Source organism: Panicum virgatum, chromosome 3N (genome assembly GCF_016808335.1).
Source record: "Panicum virgatum strain AP13 chromosome 3N, P.virgatum_v5, whole genome shotgun sequence".
NCBI lineage: Eukaryota > Viridiplantae > Streptophyta > Magnoliopsida > Poales > Poaceae > Panicum > Panicum virgatum.
Genome location: NC_053147.1, coordinates 5,443,516 through 5,449,085, shown reverse-complemented (window position 1 = coordinate 5,449,085; position 5,570 = coordinate 5,443,516). Strand labels below are relative to the sequence as shown.

Here is a 5,570-nt window from a genome sequence, read left to right as displayed (position 1 = left end):
GCTAAGGTTGGTTCTGTCGAAAATCGCCAACAGAAGATAGAAGCCCAGTTTGATGTTTCTACCAGAGTTTTGGAGCAGATGCTGCTTGACCAGCAAACTCTAGCTAAACAAATGGAGTCTACCGGCAATGCGGTCGCGCAATTGACACTCGCTCAGATGAGGTACCAGCAGGAACGACCATCAAGCCCAACATCTAGTGAAAGCACTGAAGAGATGGGATTCCAACAGCGCCGCCGTACAGAGCCTGGAGGTACCGGTACGGGACCTGGGCGACAGAATGTTCCTCCTCATCGCCAAGTTTAGCGTGACCGAGGGGGACACAGCGACCATGTCACTCAGCGCACCTATATGCCCAAGATGCAATTCCCATCATTTAATGGCTCCAACCCAGGTATTTGGAAAGATAAATGTGAGGATTATTTCAATATTTTCAATCTACCAGAGAGTATGTGAAGCGTCCCCTCATAAGAGAAGACTTAAATGTGATACAATATCAGTCCCAGGAGGCTGATAATACATTTTTTACATCAGATGGTACATCACCGTACAACTCTACGCGGTAATGGGCAATGAAGCGCCACTATCGCGAGGACAACAACTACAACCCAAACAAGAACGTGAAGCACGAAGAAGTCATCAGAGTCTTGTGTCATACGGAGCTCCTGCGGGTGACCCTATCCACAGGCAAGGTTGGGTGCAGAACGGAACCCCTACTCAACGTCCATGGAAACAAAGTCTGGATCTTCCTCTGTAAAAATTAAATAAGGGGTGAGTACAAACGTACTCAGCAAGTCCAACCACACCCACGGAAGGGGTATAAACAGAATACATGCACAGGGTGGATCAAGGATAAGGCTAGGGTTTAATTTGCGGAAAGCTAGTTTTTATGCATGGGTTTATTCAAAATAAAAGGGTTTTCCAAAGCGATTAACTTGTACAGAGTACATGTAGGGTTGATCCACACAGGATCCCAGTTTATAAGTTGCTACCGAACTCTCCGTCCGCAGTAGCACACGGCACAGCTACCGGACACTTTCCAAAATAACTCACGCCAACCCATCCATTCCCAGAAGAAATACTAGTTGTATGACTAAACCATAACTCACCCAGTACCGTGGGCATGGCTATTCGAATAGATTTTATACTCTGCAGAGGTGTGCAACTTTACCCACAAGCGGGGTACCACAACACGATTACCGTAGTATCAGTGCAGATCCCAACAAAACTATTACCCACCTTAGCTAGACCTGACTAGCCACCACGGGATCCACCAAGGGGCCATTGACCTATCTCCGAGGTTTAACCAGAGCATAAGTCACACAGAGCTTATCCCTTCTCCTTAGTCACCCGTTGCTCTCAGCTCTCCTGATGGCTATTAGACTAACTAGTGGGGTTTATGCTAAACCGTTGGCACATACAACGGTCGAGTGGTTTGCACGATGGTAGAGTTAGGCAAGATGACACATCAACTCGGTCCTTAATTGTGACAAGATGGATATCTCCCAACCATAATTAACCACACAGGTACGAGCACATCTTTTGGCAATTCACACAGAAGTGCCATCCATCTCGTCCTTCTTTTGGTTTCCAAAAATTTCCACATTTTCCCTTCCCACACACTCATATTTTTCTTTTATAAAATAAGTTGTACCACGTTCAAGGTCCTAAGTGTTCTAGCCGCGATTAACATCCAAATAGAATAGTTCATATTTAGGCGTTAATCTAGATGGTCAAGGAATGATCATAACAAATTAAGGGGTGGCTATACAACCGGGTTTTAGCAGCAAAACAACATGCAGTTTTGAAAACAGGCCAATAGGTTGTGTTTATAAAACTGGGGCAAAATATGCATCAAAGGATGAGATTGAACTTGCCTTCGCTCAACAAACGGGTATTTCAACTCGCGGTACGCGTTTTGATTTCCGGCTCGCGGTACATACTCCGAGCTTCTGCTTGCGGTACAAACTTCCTATCTCGCAGCACCGGACTCCAGGCTTCTTCTCGTCATTGTTCGCGAACTCTCGGCGACTATTACGCATCATAAATCAAACAAACAAAGCATACATAAATGTAAACTGAACTCTATAAATTATAAAACTAACAAATGCAGTTAGAGTTAGATTTTAGATAAATTTAGGAAGATGAATTAGGCAGATAGCATGCAGTGCTTACCAAGAGCACGACAAGCTCGGGAGATTTCCCTTAAAGGGTGGTCGGAGAGAGAGCAACGAGCAAAATCTTGCTCAAGTGGAACCGAGAGGGTGAGTGAGCCGGGTTAGGGAAAGTGGCTGAGTTGGTTGGAAATGAGTTGGGAGTGATGGAGGAGCTACGCGAATGCGCCTTTTATAGACCAAGAGGAGGCAGTGGCCGACATCAGCGTGACGGGGTACTGGTGCAAGAACAGAGTCAACGCTGTAGCAAGGAGCGGCATTGTCGTCACACGCGCGATGAGACGGCAAAGCCGGCGCGGGTGGCAAAGCATCATGGTGCCATAGTGCGGAGTGACGCCGAAAGCTGCCGGACATTAATGTGCGGTCTCATCGTGGGGCCAGAGTGTCGCGACATGTATGAGTGCGGTTCGCGTGTGTCGCGGGCTCAGCGAAAGGGGATGGCATCGCGAGGGGAACCTTGAGCAGGATGTTGGCATGTGGCGACGAAAGGCTCGGTCTTTTGGCCCAGAGTGAAGCGGGCGCGCGTGCTCGCAGTGTCCTGGCACTCCGGGTCCGCGGCGCACGGTGGCAAGGCAGCGGCTAGGCGGGCGGCGGTGAGGTGGCGAACGTTCAGGAGCAGGAAGAGGTCAGCTTGTTAATACGGGTGCATGCATCATCAGTGGATTGAAGCTTGTTGTTCAACGTGTACAAGTTGTTAGCACAAGTTAGTGGTGATCTGCATGCAGGTAAGTGTGGCTTGCATGCAGGGAGGCGTGGTCAGACCACGAGTGCTCGGCCATGTGGTGGGACCGGACGTGGTGTGGAGTGTGTTTATTTAAACTGTGTAATCAGCTTGTACTGCGTGTGTGTGGAGGTGAATACCAGTGCAGTGCTGGTGTGCAGCACGGAAGAGTTTCTGTGTGAGTTAGTGATCCTCTCAGAATTTGTGTTCCTGCATTTGTTTTCCTCAAGTGTGTGTGCGCATGGTTCCATCCACCGAGAGAAACTAGCAAGGCGCTCTTGCCTTCGTGTAAACATCAGAGAGTGCACGAGGGGAGCCGGTCATTTTGATCCGTCCCGACACATGCGAGCTCCGGTATCCCGGTTCACGACGGCCAGCGACTGCGGTGGTGGACGCGGGCGATGGCGAGGCAAAGGCAGGGCCTTTTGGTCCCGGCTCAGGTGGCGTTCGGCGCGTATGCGTGCGGGCGCTCGGCAACCTGAGGTCACGGCGGCCGCGTGTGCTCAGTGGTGGCCAAGAAGGAATAAAGGGGCCGGCACTGCTGCACCGAGCGTGTGCGTGCACGGGCATTCAGCATAGCCGAGGCCGCGGCATCGCCGCGACGCTCGCGGAGCTCCGGCGTGGCCGGGCTGCGATGGCGTCAGGCGGCAACAGGAAACAGATGGCGACGACGTTCGGCTCCTGCACAAGAACGGTAGGACAGGAAATTCCTAGGGCCAACTACGATGTTCATCGGCCATCGGCCGGTAGCATATGGTGGTTGGCAAGGATAAGATTCGGCCGGCGCTCACCGTGGGTCGACGGTGTAGGCGTGGCCGGGCTTGATGCGGCACGGTGGTGCTTGAGCTCGCGGTTCCGCTCGTCGCGGCCGTTGGCGTGCGACGTAGCTCTCGACGGCGGTTCCCCAGCGCTAACTCCTCGTGGCTGCTCTGGCTCGGTGTGGCCGCCGTTGCAGCGGCGTCGGCGCAGCTCCGGCTCGTTGCCTCCTTGGGCTGGGGGTTGTCGGCAGCGTCGGCACTCGCTGTGGCCGTCGTCGTGGTCCTGAGCGACGGGCAGGTGAGGCCAAGAAGAAAAAAGAGCTGGCGCATGATGTTTGGAGTGGAGCCCATGCTTGCTGTGGAAACCGAAGTGGCTTGCTTGAGCTACTAGCTTCGGCGAGGGAGGGAGCAGGGATACGGTGGTGTGCACGAGAGAACTAAGCTAGTGCTGGATGCTTGCTCGGTGGAGAGACAGAAATTGGAAATCGAGAGGGAGAGCCCTGGTGCTTCGCTCGGTGGCCATGGACTGCTTGCTCGTCTGCTCAAGTTTTTGGGAAAAAGAAACGGGCAAGAAAGTTAATGGAGCATGAGCTGCTCTCTGGATCACTAGAGAAGAAGATGCAGCAAGCTGTTGTTGGGTAGTGTCGACTGGAGAAGCAAGCAAAGGGAGAGAAGTTGATGCCTGCTTGTTCTTGCGGTAGAGAAATCAAGGGAGGGGGATCGAGTGGAGAAGCAGCCCTGGTGGTTGCGGTGGTCAAGAAAATTAGAGGTGGTTGCGGTGGTCAAGAAAATTAGAGGAGGAAGAGAACGGAGGGAGCTGCTGCTGTTGCACAACTTGGTGGAGAAAAATCAGAGCATGGGCCCTGTTTGTTTTCGCTTAGCTTATAATCTAAGCGCTTAGCTTATAATCTAAGCGTGGCCGAGAGAAGCGAAGATTTTCTCGCTTTTCGATTCTCGCTTCTCGTAGTTCAAATCTCTGAAGCGGATTACCAGAAAAACGAAAATAATCGAGGCGTTTGGTGGGATTATCGTTTATTTCCACCGATAAACTGATTATAATCGGAAACAAACAGGACGATGGAGGCAGCGAAGATTTGAACAGGGAGAGATAGAGCTGCCTGCTGCTGCTTCTTTGCGGCCTTTGCCCACCGACGGAGAGAGAGAGACAGTGCTGCTGCATGAAAGAGACGTTTGAGAGACAGAGTGAGAGTTATTGGCTTATTGCTGCTGATGCTGCCGCCTGCTAGTGCGTGAGTGTGCAATGAGTGAGAGAGAAGAGAGTGTTAAATGTGTGCATGCATGCATGTGTGCTGTGCTGACTGCTACGGGAGAGAGAGTGAAGAGTAAATGTTGGTACTGTGTGCTTGCTCGGTTTGCTGGCGTGCGAGACAGATAGAGGAGGCTGCTGGTTGATCTGTTCGATGGAGGAGCAAGGGATGAGGTGATGTTGCTTTGCTTCGATATTTTTGTCCACCGACACAGAGGGAAAGGGTGAGAAAGATTTGAGAAATAAAGAGAGAAAAAGACAATAATTTGATGGTAGTGGTTAAAAGGAAATTAGATAACTTAAATTTGGAAGGGATTTTTCATGCAAAGGTAGACGATCTCAACAGTCTTAAAATTATATTTTTGAAAATAAATTTCGAGAATGAATTTTGAATTTATACGGTTTTTATTTGGGGTGAGATTTTGGACTGTTACAGTATGTGGCCTACCATTGCCTCCCTCCACATGGATGACAAAGCTGGGTTAAAAGTATACAAGCTGAAGAATGGATTAGGTGATTGGAGTACTTTTATGACTGCTGTGGAAAACAAATTTGGTGACAATGATTATCGTGAGTCTCTGACCCTCCTACTAGAATTACAGCAAGTGAACACCTTGGACCAATACATCTCTAGCTTTGAGGCAGTGAGCTCG

The 5,570-nt window shown here is 50.3% G+C and overlaps 1 long non-coding RNA gene across 1 annotated transcript; it reads right to left on the bottom strand.

Annotated features, from left to right (window-relative positions):
* Nucleotides 1-392: 392 nt before the first annotated feature.
* Nucleotides 393-4,507, bottom strand: LOC120663886. Its single transcript, XR_005670643.1, has 2 exons — nucleotides 3,684-4,507; nucleotides 393-748 (listed from the first exon to the last, which is right to left on the bottom strand). It is a non-coding gene; the product is annotated as an uncharacterized LOC120663886 (long non-coding RNA).
* Nucleotides 4,508-5,570: the final 1,063 nt, after the last annotated feature.